Source organism: Meriones unguiculatus, chromosome 15 (assembly GCF_030254825.1).
Source record: "Meriones unguiculatus strain TT.TT164.6M chromosome 15, Bangor_MerUng_6.1, whole genome shotgun sequence".
In the NCBI taxonomy this organism is placed as follows: domain Eukaryota; kingdom Metazoa; phylum Chordata; class Mammalia; order Rodentia; family Muridae; genus Meriones; species Meriones unguiculatus.
The window spans coordinates 26,900,460-26,927,329 of NC_083362.1; the positions used below are offsets into that span (position 1 = coordinate 26,900,460).

Genomic DNA, 26,870 nt, shown 5'->3' on the forward strand with positions numbered 1-26,870 from the left:
AAAAAATTTCATAACAATGAATTCATGTATAGAACAGAAAAATGACAAAAAGTAGGTTTGTAATTAACCACATTTCTTACTGTGAAGTTCATCCTAGAAAACAGATTCAAATTTTATTCCTCTGAAATCTATAGTCTTGAGGGGGGAAATTAGAAAGTCTGATTCAGAGGTTTTATTAACAGCTGAATCCCTCATTAAGCTTCCTTGGAGTGTAAAAATATTCCTAAGGACAAACCTCCCAGACTCCAAAATGCAGCAAGTTGGTGTCTACCCTCTAATCAGCATCAATATGGTGCAGGGTAAGTCAGCACTTTTATAATGAGGCAGCTGTTCATAGCTCAGTGTTTATATCAGCTCACATTGCAAAAAGGTTCAAAACGTCTCTACTGAGAGAGTCAGCTACTATTTACTTAACACAGCATTAAATTAAGAATGTGGCATACCTAAGCACCTTTTACTGCTTGGATGTGTCTACCAACATTAATGTTTGCTCTTCTAGTACATAAAGAATGTGGCTAGATTAAAGTAGTCTTGCTTAAAGTAATTGCTTTCTCTTTCATTTTTTTACCTTATGTGAAAGAGCAGAAACACAACATGTTTTATGAAAGGAGAAAAAAATGACTCTCACTTCCACCACTCCATCACCGAGTTAAAGAGTGACAGAATAGTATGTGTTTGGAGTTAGTGAAGTATTTTATGACCTGGTATTCATCTTTTATAACCCAACATTTCAATTTTATAACTATACCAATTTCTAAACTCCAGGAGTCAAGTCAAAGTAGTATGATTTACCAAAAAATAATGTATGATCAAGAATGTGAAAGTAATCTGGTATGATGAGAATGATGAATCATAAGTTTGAGTCTATGTAGGAATACATAATGAGGCCCTGTCTCAATCAAAAAGAAGAAGAAGAAGAAGAAGAAGAAGAAGAAGAAGAAGAAGAAGAAGAAGAAGAAGAAGAAGAAGAAGAAGAAGGAGTGAACTTTACTATTCCTAATGGTCTGAGAAAGCGCCAGCTTGATTTCCATAGTGGTTGTACCGGTTGACATTCCCACCAGCAATGGAGGAGGGTTCCCCTTTCTCCACAGCCTCTCCAGCATGCATTGTCTCTTGAATTTTTGTTCTTAGCCATTCTGATGGGTGTAAGGTGAAATCTCAGGGTCGTTTTGATTTGTATCTCTCTGATGGCTAGGGATGTTGAACTTCTCCTTATGTGTTTTTCTGCAATAATTTTCTTTATTTGTTGTATGGAAGAGATTTTTCTACTTACAGCAATTTATTCACACCAAAGGAACTGAACTGATCATGTTTAGGCATTTTAATTCCTTAATAAGAATATCCACAAAACAAAAGCAAACTTCATATTACCCAGACTGGAATAGTACTCTGAGGTGTATCGTCCTGATTATCTTTAAGCAGGACTGAATATAAAATGGAGAGAAAGAACATGAGGAAGAATATGCAATAAATGTAGCCTCTTGTTAAACAGTGGTATAAAAATGTTAGAGAAACTGCTTATGCAATAGAAAACATGAGCAGAAATCATTTTATTTGTGTTCAGCAAATTAAAGAGGGCACACATAGTTCACAATGTAAGAACAATATAATTTGAATATTGTTAATAATATTTTAAAGTAGCATAACAATTAGAAAATAGTAGGAGGGATTTTTTTTTCAGAAAATTTAAAACAGAGTAAAAACATCAACCATGAATCACACTATCTGTAGATATTTGGATTGCTTCCACTATTTGACTACTATAAATAGTGCTGTAATGAGTATGGTTTAGCAAATATTTCAAGATAGTTTGTTTTATTATTATTAAATTTTAATTTTTCATATGAATTACAGTTTATTCAGTTTGTCTGTAGACCCTTCCCTCCACCCCTCCCAATCCCACACTCCCTCCCCCATCTGCTCCCATGCCCCTATTTTTGTGGTGATATGCCTAAGAATGGGATACCAATAAACCATTACTTGCATTTGCAAAGGTTTGGTAGTCAATGAAATAATCACTTTTTTTAACTTAGGCTGTTAAAAATAGAACTCAATATGCTTTCATTACTCAGCACTTAAGGAGGAAAGCCACACTTACGAAGAACCCAAGAAGTCTGTCTTCTTCAAAGGCCATTGTGGTTTTAATGGAGACTGAATAAAACTCTTATATGAATAACAAAAATAGGTGCTCTTTGATCATAGATCATTAGTTTGGTAAAAGCTTAATAACATTTGACCGAAGTACCTGCAATATGTTTTAACATTATGTGCAACCTTGCATGCATGTGCTTGTATTGAGAAATAACCTGGCTTTGTAAAATATATTTCCAGGGGCCAGCCTGCCCTCGGCCAGCTCCCAGCACTCCCAGGCTGCTTGCTGCAACCCCCATCCTAGCTGCCACTGCTCCTGCCATCCCCACCTCTGAGAAAATGACTGTGCCTCCCACATATTCTGATCTTGGCAACTTCGCCAGGGATGTCTTCACTAAAGGCTATGGCTTTGGCTTAATAAAACTCGATTTGAAAACGATGTCCGAGAATGGATTGGAGTTTACCAACTGCGGCTCAGTGAATGGCAGCCTGAAAACCAAGTACAGGTGGACCGAGTACGGGCTAACATTTACAGAGAAGTGAAACACAGACAACAATCTGGGTACCGAGATCACCATGAAAGACCAGCTCGCGCGTGGGTTAAAGCTGACCTTTGACTCATCCTTCTCACACAACACTGGGAAAAAAAAGTTCAAAAATCAAGACGGTACAAGAGGGAACTTATCAGCCTAGACTGTGACTTGGACTTTGACATCACTGAGCCCTTGATCGGGGGCGCTCTGGTGCTTGGCTATGAGGGCTGGCTGGCTACCAGATGAATTTTGAGACTGCGAAGTCCCGAGTGACCAGAGTTCGCAGTTGGCTACAAGACAGACAAATTCCAGCTTCATACTAACGTGAACGACAGGACAGAGTTTGGTGGCTCCATTTACCAGTAGGTGAACAAGAAGTTGGAGATTGTCAGTCTCGCCTGGACAACAGGAAGTAGTAACACTGGCTTTGAAATAGCGGCCAAGTACCAGGTCGACCCTGATGTGAGCTTTTCAGCCAAAGTGAACAACTCTAGCCTGATTGGCTTAGGGCACATTCAGACCCTGAAGCTGTCAGCTCTGCTGGATGGCAAGAGTGTCAATGCGGATGGCCACAAGCTTGGTCTAAGAATGGAATTTCAAGCATAAATGAATACTGTTCAATCCTTAATTTTTAAACTATTTTGCAGCATAGCTATCTTCAGAATTTAGTGTACCTTTTAATGTTGAATGTTGGGGATTCAAGAATTGATAAATACCACTTTAGACCTCCAGGCTAAGGATGGCTTGGCTTTAAGGTTTTTACCATTTCAGAATACAGCTGAAACCCCATTCCAGACAAGGTCTTTTTAGCTGTAGGTGTGGGTTGGGGAGGACCACCTCTAGAGACGCCAGACTGCGAATGACTGCTGGGAGTGTGCGGGCCCTTTGTAAGTCTGTATCCAGTCCCCAGATGAAAATGTGACTTCCTGAGCAATGAACACTGGTGTCCCAATCTTAACTGCTGGGAAGCATGTGCACACCTATATGAAAGAGACATTTTAGATAGATCGTCATGACCTGTTCTCATCCTATCCAATCAGTTACCTGTTTTCTACCAAAAGCAGTCTTCAGGGTGTGTTTAGCTAGTTCCTTTGTGTCATTTTAGGGTGGAAAAGGTGCACATGATGGAGCCAGTGTTCTGCTATGGTTTTCTTTTCTTTCTTCTTCTTCTTTTTCTTCTTCTTCTTCTTTTTTAATTTATTTTATTTTATTTTTTTTGCCATTGCACTAAAGTATGAAATAGCTTCCGGTTTTTCTAGCTCTGTGCTGGGTAGGCAATTGTGGTCGCACTCTGTCAACATTAGGGATGTAAATTGACTTCTGCTATAGCCTCACCACTCTATTTTTTTAGCAGTTTAATGAGTACATTTTAGAGACTTCCATTTTGTGTGGAATTAGCTCTTCCCTTTCAAATGCTGTAAATAACATCACTTAAAAATAAAACTTGAAAAAAATAATAATAATAAAGAGAAAAAGAAAAAAGTGGAAAATAAAAAAATAAATAAAATAAAACTTGAATAAAATATTGAAACCTCAAAAAAATACAAGGGCCAATTTTTGTGTGTATGGAAAATAATTATGTACTCCAACATTCTAAATCTGAATTCTTGTGCCAAAGTTACTGAATACTAGTGAATTAGTTAATGAAGTTACTGACTTCATGGTGGTTTCTTATTTATACCAAATTTAAATTCATGATGTATTAGACATTTGAGATAATTTATTATGAAAGCAAACAAAAGTTCTAGCCATACACATATTTAATTTTTCTAGTTAATATGATAATGAGATAATCATTACATTTGCATTCAAAGCACAAAGTATGTAGATTTTATTTGAAGATATATATTTATATAGTTTTAAATGCAGTGCCATAAGAAATGCAAAATAAACTTGAATATTTAGGCCAGTGCTCACAACTGTAACCTCTAGGCCTCCATTGCAGCATAGTCCTCCATGTTGGTGAACAGGCTTAAGTATGTTTTGGCTGCATCACTACCAGCCTTAGTGAGAACCTGATCCACCTACTTGCTTTCCCTGAGACTGTGCAGATATCTTTAGCTTTTAAATCTGAGGACAATGAAAATTACCATCAGCCTTTGTCGGGAAAGGAACTGTTCCCATTACCTGTCAACTTTAGGCAACAGAACTAACTCAGGTTAGTTTTCTCAAGAGTTGCTTAACCAGTTTGAGGATGGAGAAAAGACATTCATCCTGGTGTGATGGACACATGATTTAGCTGCATCACTGCCAACCATGACATAGCCTAGGTAAGCCCTAAAAGCATTCAAATCTTTGTGGTGGAGAGAATCAGATGTAACTTGGATTATTGACAGCCTTATCAAGGGTCTGCCCTTATTAAAAGTAGCCAATCATGGGAAGTTCCACATGGAACAAAAGTTTATTTGCTAATGGAAGATCATGGTAGTTAACTCAGTAATCTCAGAACTTTTCCTTGAAACACAGGGAGACACAGTGGAGATACTAATATCTCCAGGTATGCTGTGGGTACAGGTGGAATACCCAAAGCCTCTGAAATATCCCAGACCCAGAAGGAGGCACACAACCCTAATCTATTCTACTCAAGTCCAGTATCATCCATGACTTGTTAAATTTAGGATAGCCCATGAATCTTCTTACTCCATAGCATTGGGGGCCTAGATTGTACCTCAGTTGGTACTCTATTGCTTTTGTTTATCTCTAGATTCAAACTATGACACAGACTGAAAGCTTTGTTGGCCATGGGTACTACATAAAAGCTAGGACTGCAACATGAATAGCTTACTCAAAGCTATACAGAATACCACAGTACCAGACTAGTGACTGTGGGGAAGTAGTGAGACACATCCAACCCCACATAATAGTTCCTGTTTTATCCATTCTTCCTCATGACATACAAGTCACCAACTGGATTTGGAACATGCTTAAGCTTGAATAAAAAAATAACAGAACATGAGCTATAAATCAACTAAATTGGAGATTAAGTCTTTATTGTAAGGGTTACAAAAATAGATTGTTTGGAGGTTGGTCTGATGAGTGTTACTGCCCTCAAGATCTGGTTACACCTATCCTTGTTTTGTAAACCTGCCTAAGACATACCTGATTGGTTGATTAAACCATCTATATTTTGTCTGAGCAGAATGGGGTAGGTATGGATAAGATTCCCAGGCTTGGAGAAGACAGGAGAATCATGGGACACAAACCTACTGAAAGAGAGGAGGAAGGAGGAAGCCACAATGGGTTAGCATGGGCTGAGAGGAAGGACTGCAATAACGGCATGAAAAGGCCCAGATAAAGAATATATGCTAGTACCATGGGATTATGGATGGAAGGTAGATCAGATAAAGATGATTAAGGTGGATGTCATTAATGGGTACTTAGACATGGATGGTGAGGTTATTGAGACATAGTAGGTAAAATATCTGCCCTGCCCAAGGTAAAGAAAGCAAGTATGAAACCTAACAGGTTAAAAAGAAAAACCTAATAGGTGTCTTTGTCCTATTATTTGTGATAGCAGTTTTGATAATACCACTGTGATAATCTTAGGGCAAATAATAAATGTTATATAGCCCAACACTCATTTTTTATTTAATGCAACAATAGACATTATCAAATTTTTCTAAATATTATGCATTATAGCTAATAGATAGTATGTAATGTCTATTAATTTTATTTCTTAAAATCCTACCCCATAAGTGTTTTTATGCTTCTGCATGTGATACATTTTCATAAATAGACAGTATTAAGTAAAAGAATTATGAAGAATTTTAAACATAAAGAGAAAAATAAAAACCGATGAAAGACAAAAGGTTGAAATGATCCACTGTTAAATAACTTAATAGACAGATATAGAAGAATCATTTATAAGACCTCAATCTTTGAACTAAATTAAAAAAAATAAAACTTCTATGTGCATTTACTGAAAGCTATCGTTAATAGTAGCAGTTTGGGGCAAATTTGTTTCCTTAGAATGAATCCTGTTATATGCCTCTGTAATTTACATTCTTAATGATTAGGAAATGAATTACTGCAGCATATTAAACTGCTGTCAGGATGTGTTCATTTTCTTCTTGGTTTGATATGCTTAAAAGTAATTAAATTGGATGGTGAAAAAGACTCTTGTGCATAAGAACTCTGTGATTCCATCGTAGTATGATGCTGAGCTACACTGAGACCACCACTGTAGTTGTTTGTGGAAGAGAAAGGCTGATAGTATGAAATGTTTGAATAATTCTGGTAAAGAAAAGAAAGTCATTAGGCATACTGGGGACTTATGACAGTTTAAATCTCTGAGAAACAGCTCACCTTTGCTCAGTTAATAATCAGGCCCTTTTACATGTTGCTAAGGAACTGCAGATGCAACAGGTTGGAATTTTTCTTTTTCTCAGAAATTACTCTGAGGCAAAGGCAGAAGAGATTACTATGGCTTTTTTCACCAAAACCAAGAACTCATTTCATTTTTGTAAATACTGAGGCAGAGAGCCAAGTTATAAAATACTGTTACTTAAAGTTTCACCAATGATTCACAAATGCATGCTGTGGGCCTTTTCTTGTCAAAGTTGGTCACTTTTCATATCCCAGGAGGAATAGACAGACAGGGTGGATTTCTTTTCTCTGACTAACAACAGAGGATGAAAACATAAGGAGAATTTTGAAAATGTTTGATTTGGCAAGAATCAAGAGAGCTGGAAGGTGCCCTGCATATTCAAAAGGGATTTTTTTTTTTCCTAGCAAGGCCCAAGTCTTCCTGTAATTTTTTGCTGCAGCAGTAGAATTGTATGTTTGAAAAATGAAAGCCAGCTTATTTACAAATATGTGTTAATACTGCTTCAGCTGATTCCAGAACTGGAAATAGTAACAGGATTGCAATACAGAGCTCAGCAAGAAAGCACTTGTCTAGCATGTGTACTGCTGTGGATTTGATTTGCAATATTTTAATAATATATTAAGCAGGACTTCCCATCACCTGCACATTTTTAACAGGATGTCTCAAAAGCATACCATAGGGGTACAAAACAGAAGAGTGATTTGTTACTGTATTTTTCTCTTACAGGGAAAAGGCATAGAATTGGTTTAGCTTCATGAAATGATTTTAAAGACTCTTTTTCTGTTTCCCACAGGAGAGTAGGAAACAGAAACCTTATATCCTGCAAATTAGGCTGTTGGGTCCAGTCATATCTCCTCAATTGCCCTCAAAAGCCACACAGAGACATACAGAAGCTTTTCTGCCCATGAAACTAGACAGACAAATTAAAGTCATGCTCCAAACAGCTCTTAAATAGACTGTAGCTCCTAAAAGTAGTGAGACATTGCTCGGTGGAGCAATTTTGAAATGCTTCTTATGTTCAGTCTAATATTTCAAAGAAAAAGTCACCATCATTCTCTCACTCAGTGTTTTTCTTTTTTCACTATTCTTTTTGTCACTGTATCACTATAGATTCTAAAAATGCTCCCCAGTAAGTGGCTCATATTTAAACCATTGCATCAAGTATGGCATAAAGGGATCAGTCTAGCCTAGACCATAGACAAAAAAAATCTCATGGCATTTTTAAGGTAATATTCTCAAACAATGTAATAGGCATTTTAAAATTCTTAGATTTTTTTTTATTCTAGTGCCTTATTTAAGAAAAACTTATTTCATGTACTTCTATGTTAAATTCACTTAAAAAGTTTCAATTCAAGGTGAAAATACAACTAGCTTATTATCTTTAGACATTCTTTTTTCTTTTCATTCTCTCTCAGTAATTTTATTTTTACATATGATGAAAATAAAGATCAGACATATCAGAATCAATTTTGAATGAAAACTGGCAAATGTACTTCTTACTGCCCACTCTTCTGAGTGCTGTGACTGTAGGAATGTAACTACCACAGAAGTGTCTGTATCTTACAAAACTATTCAGTGAATGAGCATCTATGGTTATTTCATTGATTATGACTCCAAATCTCAGTCTGATATTGACACTTAGAATAAGCATACAGTTGCTTTTAATCAACATTTGTTACATAACTAAATTAATTAAATAATGAGTGAATGACATCCTCCTACTGGTCACGTTTTACTTTCCTTGTTTCTGCAGCTACTATTGGATATGCCCTCATAAATGAAGATTTGGAGCTAGGCACCTCATATGAGAGAAGACAGACAACATTTTTTTTTTCTGACTGTGGCTATCTCGCTCAATATAACCTTTTCTACTTCCATTCATTTACATGCACAGTTCATGATTTCATTTTTCTTTTAAGGAATGCTGAGAGCCGAATAAATAGTCTTCACCAAAGAATAGCTTACCAACTGGTTATTCAATACCAACTGATCTGCCCTAAAGAAAACAAAACAAAACAAAACAAAACAAAACAAAAAACATTAAGAATAGCATTATAAAGACCAAGAGGGTTGTATTTATATACTTAAGCATGCATATATGTGTGTATTCATGTACATAAGTATGTAACAGCAATTAATTAAAAAGAGTCCGTGAATCTAAAAGAAAGCAAGGAAAGGTATCTGGTAAATTCAGGAGAAAAGAAAATGAAGGCAAAATGATATAATACTGTTATAATCTCAAAAAATAAAAGAAGTAATTTATATAACAATAAATAAATGTCATTGGTTTCTTAAAATTACAATAGGATATACCACAATTTGTGTATCCATTCCTCCACTGAAGGGCATATGGGCTGTTTCCAGCTTCTGGCTATTACAAATAAGGCTGCTACAATCATGGTTGAGCAAATGTCCTTTTTTTGTACTTGAGACTCATTTGGGTATATGCCTAGGAGTGGTATAGCTAAATCTTGAGGAAGCGCTATTCCTAGTTGTCTGAGAAAGGGCCAAATTGCTTTCGAGAGTGGTTGTACAAGTTTACATTCCCACCAGCAGTGGAAGAGGTAGAGGAATGGATGCACAAATTGTGGTATATCTACACAATGGAATATTATCAGCAATAAAAAACAAGGAAATCATGAAATTTGCAGGTAAATGGTGGGATCTGGAAAAGATCATCCCGAGTGAGCTATCCCAGAAGCCGAAAGAAGCACACGGTATATACTTACTCATATAGACATATAATGTAGCATAAACCTACTAAAATATGTACACCTAAAGAAACTAATCAAGAGAGAGGACTCTTGCTAAAATGCTCAATTTCTATCCAGAAAGGCAAAGAGGATGGACATCAGAAGAAAGAGAAAAGAGGGAACAAGTCAGGAGCCTGCCACAGAAGACCTCTGAAAGGCTCTGCCCTGCAGACTACCAATGCAGATGCTGAGATTTATGGGCAACCTTTGGGCAGACTGCAGGGAATCTTATGAAAGAAGTGGGAAACAATAAGATCTGGAGAAGACAGGAACTCCACAAGGAGAGCACCAGAACCAAAAACTCTGAGCACAGGGGTCTTTCCTGAGACTGATACTCCAACCAAGGACTATGCATGGAGATAACCTAAGACCCCTGCACAGATGTAGCCCATGGCAGTTCAGTATGCAAGTGGATTCCATTGTAATAGGAACAGGGACTGTCTCTGACATGAACTGATTGGCCTGATCTTTAATTAGCTCCCCCTGAGGAGGAAGCAGCTTTACCAGGCCACAGAAGAAGACAATGCAGCCACTCCTGATGAGACCTAATTGACTAGGATCAGAAGGAAGAAAAAGAAGACCTCCCTTATCAGTGGACTTGAGGAGAGGCATGCATGTAGAGGGTGGAGGAAGGGAGGGATTGGGATTGGAGGAAGGAGGGAACCACAGGGGGGATGTAATTAATAAAGAAAATATATTTGTATCTTTTTTTTAAAAGACTGTATGGATTTATTTGGAGGCGTACTTTTTAATTCCTTTTCTTTTTTAATTTTTTAAAATTTTTATTAATATTAATTACACTTCATTCATTTTGTTATCCCACATAACCCCCCTTTTCCTCCCCGATCCCATCCTCCCTCCCTCTTCCTCATGCATGCCTGTCCCGCAGTCCAATGATAGGGGAGGTCCTTTTCTCCTTCCTTCTGATCTTAGTCTATCAGATCACATCAGGAGTGGCTGCATTGTCATCTTCTGTGGCCTGGTAAGGCTGCTCCCCCCTCAGGGGGAGGTAATCAAAGAGCAGGCCAATCAGATTATGTCAGAGGCACTCCATCTTCCCTTTACTATGTAACCCACTTGGACACTGAACTATCATGTGCTACATCTGTGCAGGGGTTCTAGGTTATCTCTGTGAATAGTCCTTGGTTGGAGTATGAGTCTCTGGGAAGTTCCCTGTGTTCAAGTTTTCTGGTTTTGTTGCTCTCCTTGTGTGGTTCCCATACTCTCCAGCTCTTACTATTTCTCACTACTTACATAAGATTCCATGCACACTGCCCAACATTTGGCCATAAGTCTCACCGTCTGCTTTGATTGTCTACAGGGCAGAGCCTTTCAGAAGCCCTAGGTGGCAGGTTCCTAGGTTGTTTCCTGTTTTCTTCATCTTCTGATGATGATGGACATCAAAAGATGTCCATCCTCTTTGATTTTTGGGATGGGGAATGAGCATTTTAGTCAGGGTCCTCTCTCTTGATTAGTTTCTTTAGATGTACAGTTTTTAGTAGGTGTATACTATGTTATGTCTATATGAGTGAGTATATACCCTGTGCGTCTTTCTGCTTCTCGGACAGCTCAATCAGGATGATCCTTTCTAGGTCCCACCATTTACCTACAAATTTCATGATTTACTTATTTTTCATTGCTGAGTAATACTCCATTGTGTAGATGTACCACAGTTTCTGCATCCATTCTTCAGTTGAGGGGCATCTGGGCTGTTTCCAACTTCTGGCTATTACAAATAAGGCTGCTACAAACATGGTTGAGCAAATGTCCTTATTGTGTACTTGAGACTCTTTTGGATATATGCCTAGGAGTGATATGGCTGGGTCTTGAGGAAGTGCTATTCCTAGTTGTCTGAGAAAGTGCCAGATTGATTTCCAGAGTGGTTGTACAAGTTTACATTCCCACCAGCAGTGGAGGAGGATTCCCCATTCTCCACAACCTCTCCAGCATGTGTTGTCACTTGAGTTTTTCATCTTGGCCATTCTGATGGGTGTAAGGTGAAACCTCAGGGTCGTTTTGATTTGCATTTCCCTAATGGCTAATGACATTGAGCATTTCTTTAAGTGTGTCTCTGCCATTTGATATTCCTCTACAGAGAATTCTCTGTTTATCTCTGTTCCCCATTTTTTTATTGTATTACTTGAATTGCTGCTTTTCAGCTTCTTTCATTGTTTATATATAGGATATTAGCCCTCTGTCAGGCATAGCTTCAGTGAAGCTTCTTTCCCAATCTGTAGGCATTTGTTTTATTTGATGACAGTGTCTTTGCTTTACAGAAGCTTTTCAGTTTCATGAGGTCCCATTTATTGATTGTTGCTCTTAGAGCCTGTTCTGTTGGTGTTCTGTTCAGGAAGTTGTCTCCTATACCAATGAGTACTAGAGTCTTCCCCAATTTTTTTTCTAGCTGATTTAATGTGACAGGTTTTATGTTGAGATCTTTGATCCACTTGGACTTTAGTTTTGTGCAGGGTGATAAATATGGATATATTTGCATTTTTCTACATGCAGACATCCAGTTAGACCAGCACCAATTGTTGAAGATGTTATCTTTTTTCAGTTGTATGGTTTTGGCATCTTTGTCAAAGATCAGGTGTCCATAAATTTGTGGGTTTATTTCTGGGTCTTCTGTTTTGTTCCATTGATCCACCATTCTATTTCTATGCCAGTATCGTGCAGTTTATATTACTATTGCTATATGATGAAGCTTAAGATCAGGGATGGAGATATCTCCAGAAGATCTTTTATTGTAGAGGATTGTTTTAGCAATTCTGGGTTTCTTGTTATTCTATATGAAGTTAAGAGTTTTTCTTTCCAGGTCTGTAAAGAATTGTGTTAGTAATTTGATTGGAATTGCATTAAATCTGTAGATTGCTTTTGGTAAGGTGGCCATTTTTACTATGTTAATCCTGCCAAGCCATGAGCATGGGAGATCTTTCCATCTTTTCATATCTTCTTCTAATTCTTTCTTCAGAGACTTGAAATTTTTTTTTCATACAAGTCTTTGATTTGCTTTGTTAGGGTTACTCCAAGGTACTTTATGTCATTTGTGGCTATTGTGAAGGGTGTTGTTTCCCTAATTTCTCTCTCAGCCCATTTGTCTTTTGAATATTGGAGGGCTACTGATTTTTTTTTAATTAAATTTTTATCTGTCCACATTGTTGAAGGTGTTTATCAACTGTAGGAGTTCTCTGGTAGAGTTTTTGGGGTCACTCACATATACTATCATATCATCTGCAAATAGTGATAATTTGACTTCTTATTTTCCAATTTGTATCCCCTTGATCTCCTTCAACTGTCTTATTGCTCTAGCCAGGACTTCAGGAACTATGTTGAAGAGATGTGGAGAGAGTGGCAGCCTTGTCTTCTCCCTGATTTTAATGGGATTGCTTTAACTTTCTCTCTGTTCAGTTTGATATTGGCTATAGGCTTGCTGTATATCGCCTTTACTATGTTTAGATATGTGCCTTGTATCCCTGATCTCTCCAATACTTTAAACATGAATGGATGTTGGATTTTGTCAAATGCTTTTTCAGCATCTGGGGAGATTATCATGTGTTTTTTTCTTTCAGTTTGTTGATATGGTGGATCACATTGATGGATTTCCGTATATTGAACCACCCCTGCATACCTGGGATGAAGCCTACTTGGTAATGGTGGATGATATCTTTGATGTGTTCTTGTATTCAGTTTGCGAGTATTTTGTTGAGTATTTTTGCCTCCATGTTCATAAGGGAGATTGACCTAAAATTCTCTTTCTTTGTTGAGTCTTTGTGTAGTTTAGGTACCAAGGTGACTGTGGCTTCATAGAATGAGTTTGGTAATGTTCCTTCTCTTTCTATTTTGTGGAATAGTTTTTAAGAGAATTGGAGTTAGCTGTTCTTTGAAGGTCTGGTAGAATTCTGCACTGAATCCATCTGGTCCTGGGCTTTTTTTGGATTGGAGAGTTTCGATTACTGCTTCTATTTCCTTGGAGGATATAGGACTATTTAATTGATTTTCCTGGTCCTAATTCAACTTTGGTAAGTCGAATCGATGAAGAAAATTGTCCATTTCATTTAGGTTTTCAAATTTTGTGGCATATAGACTTCTGAAGGAAGTCCTAATGATTGTTTGGATTTCCTCAGTGTCTGTAGTTATGTCCCCCTTTTCATTTCTGATTTTGTTGATTTGGATGGTGTCTCTCTGCCTTTTAGTTAGTTTGGCTAAGGGTTTGTCGATCTTGTTGATTTTCTGTAAGAACCAACTTTTGGTTTCATTGATTCTTTGAATTGTTTTATTTGTTTCTAATTGATGGATTTCAGCCCTGAGTTTGATTATTTCCAACCGTCTGCTCCTTCTTGGTGTGTCTGCTTCTTCTTTTTCTAGGGTTTTTAGGTGAACCATTAAGTTGCTTGAATGCGCTGTCTCAAATTTCTTCTTGAAGGCACTTAGTGCTATGAACTTTCCTCTTAGCACTGTTTTCATTGTGTCCCACAAGTTTGGGTATGCTGTGTCTTCATTTTCATGGAGTTTTAGGAAGATTTTCATTTCTTTCTTTATTTCTTCCCTGACCCAGCTGTCATTTAGTAGCAAGTTGTTCAGTTTCCATTTGCATGTAGGCTTTTTGCTATTTCTGTTGTTGTTGAGATCCAGCTTTATTTCATGGTGATCAGACAGGATACAGGGGATTATTTCAATCTTCTTGTATTTCTTGAGTCTTACTTTGTGACCAACTATATGGTCTATTTTGGAGAAGGTTCCATGAGGTGCTGAGAAGAAGGTAATTTTTTTTTTTGTGTTTTGGTGTAAGAATCTGTAATTGTCTGTCAGGTCCATTTGATTCATGAGCTCTGTCAGAGACATTGTTTCTTTGTTTAATTTTTGTTTTGTTGACCTGCCCTTTGTTGAGAGTAGGGTATTGAAGTCTCCTACTATTAATGTGTGGGGATCTATGTGTGGTTTAAATTTTATCAATGTCTCTTTTACAAATGTGGATGCCCTTGTATTTGGCGCATAGATGTTCAGGATTTTGATGTCTTCTTGGTGGAATTTTCCCTTGATGAGTATGAAGTGTCCTTCCTCATCTCTGGTGTTTTGCGCCCACCATTCAGCCTGGAAAGTTGATCAGGACACGCAGGCATGTGGCTCTGGTCTGGTGACCTAGTGCTTGCGTGACCCCCGATCTCTTCCTGGTTCTGGCTGGGTGACCTGAGCGTGGACCCGCCTGATTCCCAGGCTATGGGGGTTTCCTCTCACCTGGGAAACATGATCGATGTTGTTTTAGGGCCCAAAGTTCGGTCTTTGCTCAATGCATGGAAAATGTTGTCCTGCTTCTTAAATGCAGTGTTCTTCTGGGGCCGCCATCTTGGCCTACCCTAGAGGCATACTATTTTAAAGCTATTTTATTGGTTTCTTATATCTACCACCTTCTTCGCACAATTCCTTCCAACCCCAACACGAGGCAGGCAAGAAACTATTTGTATCTTTTCAATATTAGGCTTAAGATAAGATTTTAAAACATTATAATATACGAAACATAAATGATTTTGGTGTGTTTTGAAGATTGCAAATGCCTTAAAATCAGACATCTAAATTAAGTTATAAACAGTCTTGTTTCCCTGGAAAGTGCCCTCATGACTTTCTCTAATCATACCCTGGCTCTTTTTTTTATTATTAATTACACTTTATTCATTTTGTATCCCCCAATAAGTCCCTACCTCCTCCCCTGCCGATCCCACCCTCCCTCCCCTTTCTGCATGCATGCCACTCCCCAAGTGCACTGATAGGGGAGGTTCTCCTCTCCTTTCTGACCTTAGTCTATCAGTTCTCATCAAAAGTGACTGCATTGTCTTCTTCTGTGGCCTGAGTCTTCTACCCCCTCAGAGGGAGGTAATCAAAGAGCAGGCCAATCAGATTATGTTGTAGGCAGTCCCTCTTCCCATTACTGTGTAACCCACTTGGACACTGAACTACCATGGGCTACATCTGTGCAGGGGTTCTAGGTTATCTCCATGAATAGTCCTTGGTTGGAGGATGAGTCTCTGGGAAGTTCTCTGTGTTCAAATTTTCTTGTTCTGTTGCTCTCTTTGTGGAGACCCTGTCCTCTCCAGCTCTTACTATTTCCCACTTCTTACATAAAATTCCATTCACTCCGCCCAACAGTTGGCCATCAGGCTCAGCATCTGCTTTGATAGTCTGCAGGGCAGAGGCTTTCAGAGGTCCTCTGTGGTAGGTTCCTAGTTTGTTTCCTGTTTTCTTCTTCTGGCTTTCAGAAGCCCTCTGTAGAAGGTTCCTAGGTTGTTTCCTGTATTCTTCTTCTTCTGATGTCCATCCTCTTTGCCTTTCAGGATGGGGATTGACTGTTTTGGTTAGGGACCTCTCTCTCTTGCTTAGTTTCTTTAGATGCACAGATTTTAGTGGGTTCTATGTCGTATGTCTATATGAGTGAGTATATACCCTGTGTGTCTTTTTGCTTCTGGGACAACTCACTCAGGATGATCGTTTCCAGGTCCCACCATTTACCTGCAAATTTCATGATTTCCTTATTTTTCATTGCTGAGTAATATTCCATTGTATAGATGTATCACAATTTCTGCATCCACTCTTCAGTTGAGGGGCATCTGGGTTGTTTCCAGCTTCTGGCTATTACAAATGAAGCTGCTACAAACATGGTTGAGCAAATGTCCTTTTTGTGTACTTGAGCCTCTTTTGGATATGTGCCTAAAAGTGGTATGGCTGAATCTTGGGGAAGTGTTATTCCTAGTTGTCGGAGATTGCAACAGATTGATTTCCAGAGTGGTTGTACAAGTTTACTTTCTCACCAGCAGTGGAGAAGGGTTCCCCTTTCTCCACAACCTCTCCAGCATGTGTTGTCACTTGAGTTTTTCATCTTGGCCATTCTCATGGGTGTAAAGTGAAATCTCAGGGTTGTTTTGATTTGCATTTCCCTAATGGCTAATGAGTTTGAGCATTTCTTTAATGCTTCTCTGCCATTCGATATTCCTCTACAGTGAATTCTTTGTTTAGCCCTGTTCCGCATTTTTTAAGTGGATTACTTGGTTTGTGGCTTTTCAGATTCTTTAGTTCTTTATATATACTGGATATGAGTCCTCTGTCAGATAAAGGGTTGGTGAAGATTCTTTCCCATTCTGTAGGCAGTCGCTTTGTTTTGATGTCAGTGTCCTTTGCTTTGTAGAAGCTTTTCAGTTTCATGAGGTCCCATTTATTGATTGTTGCTCTTAGAGCCTGTGCTGTTGGTGTTCTGTTCAGGAAGTTTTCTCCTGTACCAATGAGTTCTAGGATACTCCCCACTTTTTTTCTAGCCGATTTAATGTGACTGCTTTCATGTTGAGGTCTTTGATCCACTTGGACTTCAGTTATGTACAGGGTGATAAGTATGGATCTATTTTTATTTTTCTACATGTAGACATCCAGTTGGACCAGCACCATTTGTTGAAGATGCTATCTTTTTTCCATTGTATGGTTTTGGCTTCTTTGTCAAAGATCAGGTGTCCATAAGTGTGTGGGTTTATTTCTGGGTCCTCTGTTCGGTTCCATTGATCCAACATTTTGTTTCTATGCCAGTACCATGCAGTTTTTAAAACTGTTGCTCTATAGTACAACTTAAGATCAGGGATGGAGATACCTCCAGAAGGTCTTTTATTGTAGAGGATTGTTTTAGCAATTCTGGGTTTCTTGTTATTCCATATGAAGTTGAGAATTTTTCATTCCAGATCTGTAAAGAATTGTGTTGGTAATTTGATGGGCATTGCATTGAATCTGTAGATTGCTTTTGATAAGATGGCCATTTTTACTATGTTAATCCTGCTAAGGCATGAGCATGGGAGATCTTTCCATCTTCTGATATCTTCTTCTAATTCTTTCTTCAGAGACTTGAATTTTTTTTCATACAAATCTTTGACTTCCTTGGTTAGGATTGCTGCCAGGTACCTTATGTCATTTGTGGCTATTGTGAAGGGTGTTGTTTCCCTAATTTCTTCCTCAGCCCTTTGTCTTTTATATACAGGAGGGCTACTGATTTTTTTGAGGTAATTTTGTATCCAGCCACTTTGCTGAAGGTGTTTATCAGCTGTAGGTGTTCCCTGGTAGAGTTTTTGGTCACTCTCATATACTATCATACCATCTACAAATAGTGATAATTTGACTTCTTCTTTTCCAATTTGTATCCCCTTGGTCTCCTTCAACTGTCTTATTGCTCTAGCAAGGACTTCCAGAACTATGTTGAAGAGATATGGAGAGAGTGGCAGCCTTGTCTTGTCCCTGATTTCAGTGGGATTGCTTTAAGTTTCTCTCCGTTCCGTTTGATGTTGGCTATAGGCTTGCTGTATATCGCCTTTACTATGTTTAGATATGTGCCTTGTATCCCTGATCTCTCCAATACTTTAAACATGAATGGATGTTGGATTTTGTCAAATGCTTTTTCAGCATCTAGGTAGATTATCATGTGGTTTTTTTCTTTCAGTTTGTTGATATGATGGATCACATTGATGGATTTCCGTATATTGAACCACCCCTGCATACCTGGGATGAAGTCTACTTTGTCATGATGGATGATATCTTTGATGTGTTCTTGTATTCGGTTTGTGAGTATTTTGTTGAGTATTTTTGCCTCAGTGTTCATAAGGGAGATTGGCCTGAAATTCTCTTTCTTTGTTGAGTCTTTTTGAGATTTAGGTACCAAGGTGACTGTGGCTTCATAGAATGAGTTTGGTAATGTTCCTTCTCTTTCTATTTTGTGGAATAGTTTTTAAGAGAATTGGTGTTAGCTCTTCTTTGAAGTTCAGGTAGAATTCTGCACTGAATCCATCTGGTCCTGGATTATTTTGGTTGGGAGACTTTTGATGACTGCTTCTATTTCTTTGGGGGATATAGGACTATTTAATTGATTTACCTGGTCCTGATTCAGCTTTGGCAAGTCAAATCGATCAAGAAAATTGTCCATTTCATTTAAGTTTTCAAATTTTGTGGCATAAAGACTTTTAAAGTAAGTCCTAATGCTTGTTTGGATTTCCTCAGTGTCTGTAGTTACATCCCCCTGTCCATTTCTGATTTTGTTGATTTGGATGGTGTCTCTCTGCCTTTTAGTTAGTTTGGCTAATGGTTTGTCTATGTTGATGATTTTATCAAAGAACCAGCTCTTGGTTTCATTGATTCTTTGAATTGTTTTATTTGTTTCTAATTGATTTATTTCATCCCTGAGTTTGATTATTTCCAGCTGTCTACTCCTTTCTGGTGTCTCTGCTTCTTCTTTTTCTAGGGTTTTTAAAGTGAGCCATTAAGTTGCTTGAATGTGCTGTCTCTTATTTCTTCTTGAAGACACTTAGTGCTTTGAAGTTTACTCTTAGCACTGCCTTCATTGTGTCCCACAAGTTTGGGTATGTTGAGTCTTCATTTTCATTGAGTTCTAGGAAGATTTGAATTTCTTTCTTTATTTCTTCCCTGACCCAGCTGTCTTTTAGTAGCAAGTTGTTCAGTTTCCATGTGTTTGTAGGCTTTTTGCTATTTCTGTTGTTATTGAGGTCCAGCTTTATTCTATCGTGATCAGACAGGATACAAGGGATTTTTTCAATCTTCTTGTATCTGTTGAGGCTTACTTTGTGACCAACTGTGTGGCCTATTTTGGAGAAGTTTCCATGAGGTGCTGAGAAGAAGGTAAATTTTTTTTGTGTTTGGGTGTAAGGTTCTGTAAATGTCTGTGAGGTCTATTTGATTCATGACCTCTGTTAGAGATATTGTTTCTTTGTTTAATTTCTGTTTAGTTGACCTGTCCTTTGTTGAGAGTGGGGTGTTGAAGTTTCCCACTATTAGTGTGTGGTGATCGATTTGTGGTTCAAGTTTTATCAATGTTTCTTTCACAAATGTGGGTGCCCCTGTATTTGAGCCATAGATGTTCAGGATTGTGATGTCTTCTTGGTGAAATGTTCCCTTGATGAGTATGAAGTGTCCTTCTCCATCCCTTTTTATTATTTTTGGTTGAAAGTCTATTTTATCAGATATTAGAATGGCTATTCCTTCTTGCTTCTTGCATCCATTTGCTTGGAAAGCTGTCTTCCGTCCCTTTACCCTCAGGTAATGTCTATCTTTGTAACTTAGGTGTGTTTCTTGTATACAACAGATTGCTGGGTTTTGTTTACGCATCCATTCTGTTAGTCTGTGTCTTTTTATTGGAGAATTAAGTCCATTGATATTGATAGAGATTAATGACCAGTGGCTGTTAGATCCTTTGAGTTTGATGTTGGCTGTGGTCCTACGGTTGTGTGTTTGGTTGCTTTTGGTTTTACTGTAGTGAGTTTAACTATTTCCTGTGTTTTCTTGAATGTAGCTAGTTTTCTTGGGTTGTCTTTTCTCTTCTCGTGTCTTCTGTAATGCTGGATTAGTTTGTAGGTATTGTTGAAGTTTGTTTTGTCATTGAATATCTTGTTTTCTCAGTCTATGGGACTGAGAATTTTGCTGGGTATAGTAGCCTGGGCTGACATCTGTGTTCTTTTAGGGTCTTCATGATATCTGTCCAGGCCCTTCTGCCTTCATAGTCTCTGTTGAAAAGTCAGGTGTGATTCTAATGGGTTTGCCATTATACGTTATTTGGCCTTTTTCTCTTGCAACTTTTAGTATTTTTTCTTTGTTCTGTATACTTACAGTTTTGATTATTATGTAGCGGGAGGATTTTCTTTTCTGATCTAATTTATTGGGTGGTCTGTAGGCCTCTTGTAGTCTTATTGGCCTCTCCTTTAAGTTGGGGAAATTTTCTTCAATGATTTTGTTGAAAATATTTTCTGGGCCTTGGAGAAGGGAGTCTTCTTTTTCCTCTAAACCTATTATTCTTAGGTTTTGTCTTATCATATTGTCTTGGATTTCTTGGATGGTCTGTGTCAGAAATTTTTTGGATTTAACATTTTTTTGACAGATACATCAATTTCTTCCATTGTATCTTCCACACCTGAGATTCTTTCTTCCATATCTTGTAGCCTATTGGTTATGCTAACCTCTGTAGTTCCTGCTTTCTTCCCTAAGTTCTTTCTCTCCACCATTTATTCCATTTGTGGTGTTTTTGTTTTTTTTTTTTTTTTACTTTTTCCAATTCTATCATCAGGTCTTGAGCTCTTTTGTTGGTTTCCTTCACCTGTCTGACGTATTTTCATGTTTTTCCTTCAATTCCTTCAGCTGTTTGTTTGAACAATCCACTGTTTCTTTTATTTCATTCAGTGATTTAAGCATTTCCTCTTTAAAGGCCACAAACTGTTTGGCTGCAGCTTCCTCTATTTCTTTTCGTATTTTTTTTTGTTTCCTCTTTTATCTTCTTCATGAGCATAGATGTTAGGTCATCTCCTTGAATTTCAATTATGCTGGGGTGTCTAGGGCTTTTTGCCCCTGGATAACTGGGTTCTGGAGATGCCATATTGCTCTGGCTTTTGTTGGTTGAACTTTTATGCTATCCTCTACCCGTTGGCCTATCTTAGTTGTTTGATGTTAGTTTCTGGTTGTTCCTGGACTCTTGTAGTGGAGAGAATCCCTTTGGCAGGAAAATGGTTTTTCCTGAAAGAAGCCTTCTCAGCTTTTTGGGTATATTCACTGGATGGCTGGTGTTTTTCAGGAGTTGCTACAGCTCACCTCAGGCATAGAGACCTGGGCGGTAACTGTGGTCCTGACCAGTCAAGAGGGCTCTCCTTTCACAGGGAGAAGTCCTAGAGACAGCTGCCCTCTTTCTGGGTTTCTTGCTGTAAATTTAGTGATCAGCTGCTCTAACCTGTGTGTCCTGTGGTTTGGTCGGTTTTGTTAGGGATAACTGGTTGCCCCTTGGAGGGTTGATCTGGGGGTTGATCTCAGGGTTCCTGGTCTTTTGTAGGTCTGAGTTTGGGGCTCTGTGCTCCAGAACCCACGAGGTAATCTGTGGCAGGTGAGTACTGCTCTCCTGGTAACTGCAGGCTATCTGGGTCACAGCAGTTCCCTGGGTTGGGTCAGTCTGTGGGACCTTTTCCAGGATATACTTGGTTGCCTAAGTTCATTCCCTTTGCTTTGTTCCGTGTTCCTTGTGAGGGTATCTCCAGACAGTGAGTCTAAGACTCTGGTGTCTTGGGGCACACAGTTCTGTCTGTAAGGAGTAGTTGGTACAAAGCAGGCCTCTGGGCTGTTGGAGCCTGTGCCTGCCTGCTAGTCTGCGAGAGCTGGGTTCCCAATACTCTGTGCTCCCTGCTTGGGCCTGGTACTGTGATGGCTGTTTTTACTAGCCTGTTTGTGATCTGCGGTCTGCTAGACTTTTCCCAGTGGGGCCCTCTTCGGACGGGTGTTCCCAGTCTCTGTTGCACTGGGGCACGCAGCTTGTCTGTACTGGTGAGCTGGGTGCACAGCTGCTCTCTGCGTGGCGGGAGCTCAGTTGTGATGGCAGTGGGTGCCCGCGGTCAGTGAGACCTTCCAGGGAAAGACTGACTGACCTGTGATCAGTCTTGCAACTTTGCTTCCCCGTGGGGTTTTCTTGCAACTGGGACTCCCAGTCTCAGGCACCCTTGTGCCCACCAATCAGCCTGGGAAAGTGTTCGGAACACGCAGGCTTGTGGCTCCAACCAGGAGACCCAAAGCCCGGGTTACCTGGGATCTCTTCTGGGTTCTGGCTGGGCAGCCGAGAGTGGACCTGACAGATTCCCATGCCGTGGGAGCCTCCCCTCACCTGGGAAACAGGATCGCTGTAGTTTTAGGGCCCAGAGTTCAGCCTCCTGATCTCTGCATGGAGAGTGCTGTCCCGCTTCTCAGACACAGTACTCTTCCAGCCCCGCCATCTTGGCTCCCCCCATACCCTGGCTCTTAAAGAAAGACATTACATTAGTTTTGTCATCTTCAAATGGATAGTATGTATCTATTTGATCAACACAAATAATTTTGACATTCAGCTATGGCTCTTGACTGAGTTTATAGCTGTTTTCTATCCCTAAATAATCATGTATTCCCTGAATGTAACACAATATGCTCATCTATTTTTCTTTTAATGAATTTGGTTTATTTCCATATTAGAATTCTATAAATAAAGCATGTATTAATACTTTGGTCAATTTGTGTTGTACATTCATGATGTTCTATTTACAGGGGATTACCTAGCAGTGAAACTTTTCATTCATTAGCTAAAAATATGATTGATGTTATAAGAAATAGTCAAATACTGTTTCAAACAATAAATTTTACAAGTTATATTTCCATCAGTCTTGTATAAATATTTTCGTGCATTCCAAAATGGTCCCTGTTTTGACAACGTTTTTAACTAGAAAAATATTTAAATTTTTATATATTTATATATTATATATCTATATCAAAATTATATATATATATATTTCTGTTATAGAGGGAATGTGTTCTCACTTCCTCCAGAAATGTCTCTTTATTGTCTCTTCCTCCTCTATAAGAGTGGATCCTGCCATAAGAACCTCAACTTCAACCACTTTGGCAGTGGGGCTGTGTAGGCCCAAGCTGCAGCTTGTAATTTACAATAAACGACCCTCATGTGTTTTAAAAAAAAAAAAAAAAAAAAAAAGAACCTCAACTTCAGTTCCTCATTAGTATTCCTCCTCCAAATATCATTGCATTACTGATTAGTTTTTCAATATATTTTGAGAAGGTTAAGCAACCAGTCCACAACTTATTCCATTTTACTTTGAATCTTCTATGTCCTTTGGCTCTCTAAGTAAATTCAGGATATCTAGCTCAGATAGATCAAAAACCTGATTATTTAAATCAACTTCTTTATTAAATCTATGGTATAATTCAGTCAGAACTACCCTAAGTAAAATATTGAGGTTTCCACTTGACAAATCATAAATATCACTATTTAGCACTTTTATTAATGCCTGGATGATTTGTCATTTTCATATAGACTTTTAAAATGTGTGTGTGTGTGTTCTTTGTGTTCTGATGTTATGATACAATTTTATTTTTCTACTTTAGCAACCAACATTCCATTTCTGATATATAGAAATGTAATTTTTTCATATTTCTGTACATTAACCCTTTATTTTACAGTCTTGTCCAATATTACTCGTTAATTTTTCAAGCAGCTTCTAGATATACAATTTCATGTACAACAGTTGTTGTTATAATAATTTTCACACTTTCATTCCTTTTCTAATATCAACGTCTGAAAAATATAAAAAAAACAGTGAGATCTGATAGCATCTTTTTATTAAAATAATGAGATCTGATAGTATCTTTTTATTAAAGTCTGGTCATGCTTTACATATGTAAGTTATCATTGTTATTTTTCAGGAGACACTCTGATAAAGAGCTTTTTTTTTAATAGTTTCTGATTAAAAATGTTTCTTTTTTTCCCCCGTTGTGATTTTTTTTTAACTTGATGAATGATAGTTTAACTTTGCCAAATGTGTTTTCTGTGTCTAGGGGGATCATTTTGTGTTATGATGATGTACTCTACTGATTATATTAAGTGTGATAACAACTATATTTTCATGGGATAAAGCCTACCTTGTAAAATGCATCATTCTTACATGTTTTAAGATTAAATATGCATATGATTTTGTTGAGGATTTTGGTGTTTCTAACTGAAAGAAAATTGTTGCCATAATTTGTTTTTCTTATAAATCTAAAACTGTGTTTTTTTTAAGCCAATACCAAGCTGACCTCAAAAAGGAGATGGAAATTATTCTTTTCCTCCATTCCAAATTATTTCCATAAAATTGATTTTATTTATTCTGTATGTGGCAATTGTCTATTAAACTTTCTAAAGTGATATGCATTTACTGTTTCAGCCATCAATCAATAGATTTATGTAGATATTCATATATATTTAAAGTTTCTAACTCTAATTGTTTTGTGCACACTACTCCCTAGTGTGGTGGTTTAATTTTGGTTGTGGCTTGCCTTTGTGTATTTGAGTCAGTGTCATGCAGTCCAGAACTAATACTTTAAAAGACTCTGGCCTTGACTTCTAGTCCTTCTCTTGAGGGTTAGGACTAGAGACATGGGCCACCATGCCCAGGTAAAGTAAAGTTTGCTTTTTTCTACTGTTTTCTTAGTTGGCTTGTTTTTTTCTAGTACCAGGATCAAACCAAAGGTTTTTTATATGATAAGTTTTCTACCACTGAACCACATCCCTTGTTTCAAAACTAATTGGAGGCTGAAACAGAGAGCTAGAGATAGACAGGGATAGACAGATAGAGAAATATATACAGAGAGGCAAAGACACAGAGAGACAGACTTATCAAAATATAAAGAGCACATACAATGATAGAGAAACATTATAAAAAATGAGAGGAATGCTTTACTGTCGATAGATTTATCAGTTAAATTTCCTCAAAGAAAATAACTGACATGTCATTGGCTTCAGTTAACTTTCATATAATGAAATATCATCAAAGACACTGTCATACAGTAGGCATGTTAGTCCTCAGGTTCTTACAATCTTTCGATTCCTGTTTTGTGATTCTCTGAGCCTTAGATGTGAGTGTTGTGTTGAAGATACATTGATTAGGAATGGGCACTCCATGATCACATTTTTTTTTGATGAGTTGTGAATTTGTTTGTTAGTCTTGTCTACTGAAAACATTGTAAGAATCAGAGGGCCAGAACATCTGCTATGAGATACTGTCTTCTATGTATAGCATAGAGTTGTACCCATGAAATCTTAACAATATGGTCACCCATTAAGACCTTATAAAATTACCTTTTATTTGCCACATGTAATTGTCATCTTGGAGGCTGCTGCTGAATAAGCCTCATCCTTTCTAGTTCTATCTTAACCCTGGCTGGCTGGTTCAACTCAACTATTTCAGCTCAAACTCCTCTCCATGCTGACTGATTTATTCTGTCTTCTCTTAGCTCCTCACTGATTGCCTTCTTATTTCCTGGCTTCAGCTGCCTCTGCATGAACTCATGAATGAACTCAATTCAATTGCACTGCACTCAACTGAACAGCACTAAACTCAGTTCCGCTCAACTGAACTGACTAAACTGATCTGAACTGTCCCAAACTAAATTGCTGTTGCCCTGCCTCTCAGCTGACTCCCCACTTACTGATTTCAACTCAACTGAACTGCCTCTTCCTGCACTCTCTTAAATTGCCTCTCTTTCCTGTGCTGTTTTCCTGAGAGTTGGGCATAATCTTATTCTGCCACATCTTTCTCTGTTTTGTCACTTTGTTCCTCAATTAGAGGTCATTGTTTGGGATTAAAGGTGTGTACTAAGGGCTTGTCTGTATCCCAACCAGATCACACAGACCTATAAGGTTTTTGTGTATGATCAGAGCAGCTATGTTGCTGTGTTAAAATTACTTTACAAAGCCTGGACAACAACTACACCAATTGACATCCCAAAGTAAGTAGTCCAAAACGAGATGAAGAATTATAGGAAATTAGTGGCTTTCTCCACAAGGAAAATCAGTACTTTGGGAGCAACATGCCCCATTTCATGTTATCTAGTCTCAAATGTTCATTTCTAAACACATATTATATAAACAACACTAAATGAACTCAGCAGTTTAGATATATGTAACAATAATAACTTAGAAGAAGAAGAGGTCATAAATTTCAAAGTAAGTGGGTAGGGCATGAGAGGGGTTAGAAGATGGAGAAAGTAGGGTGAAAATGATGTGACTATGGTACTCATGTATGAAATTTACAAAAACATAAAATAAATATTAAAATAGAATAAATATCATTATGTAACAACAATGACAAAGAAAACAGTATTGAAACACATATGTCAGCATGCCTCCTATTCTACTATGATAGTCAACGTGACAGAAATAACCTACACAGGATTTGATGGTGCACACCTATAATCCCAGGACCCAGAAGGAAGAGGCAGGATGAATACCACAAGTTTGAAGTCAGCCTGGTCCATAGAAGTCATATGCTATTGCTATAATAGTGAGGTACTCTTTCAAATAATTTCTTATGACTCCCTCTTAACTTTCTCCAGTATCATAACTCATAACTTTTTCTTGATTTGTTTTTAATTTAAATATTTAATTTACATCCCAATCACAGCTCCCTCCTTCCTCTCCTACTAGTTCCCGTCCCATCCTCTTCATCCTATCCCCTCCTTCTCTTTTCATCAATCCACACCTACTCGCCAAGTCGCATCAGGACTGAGCTCCTCGTTATTCACTATGGCCAGGCAAGGCAGCCCAACTAGGGCAAAGTGATTGAAAGCAGACAACAGAATCCATGT

At 38.1% G+C, this 26,870-nt stretch overlaps 1 pseudogene; it reads left to right on the plus strand.

Annotated features, from left to right (window-relative positions):
* Nucleotides 1-2,430: 2,430 nt before the first annotated feature.
* Nucleotides 2,431-3,230, plus strand: LOC110542742 (voltage-dependent anion-selective channel protein 1-like; annotated as a pseudogene).
* The last annotated feature ends 23,640 nt before the right edge of the window (nucleotides 3,231-26,870 follow it).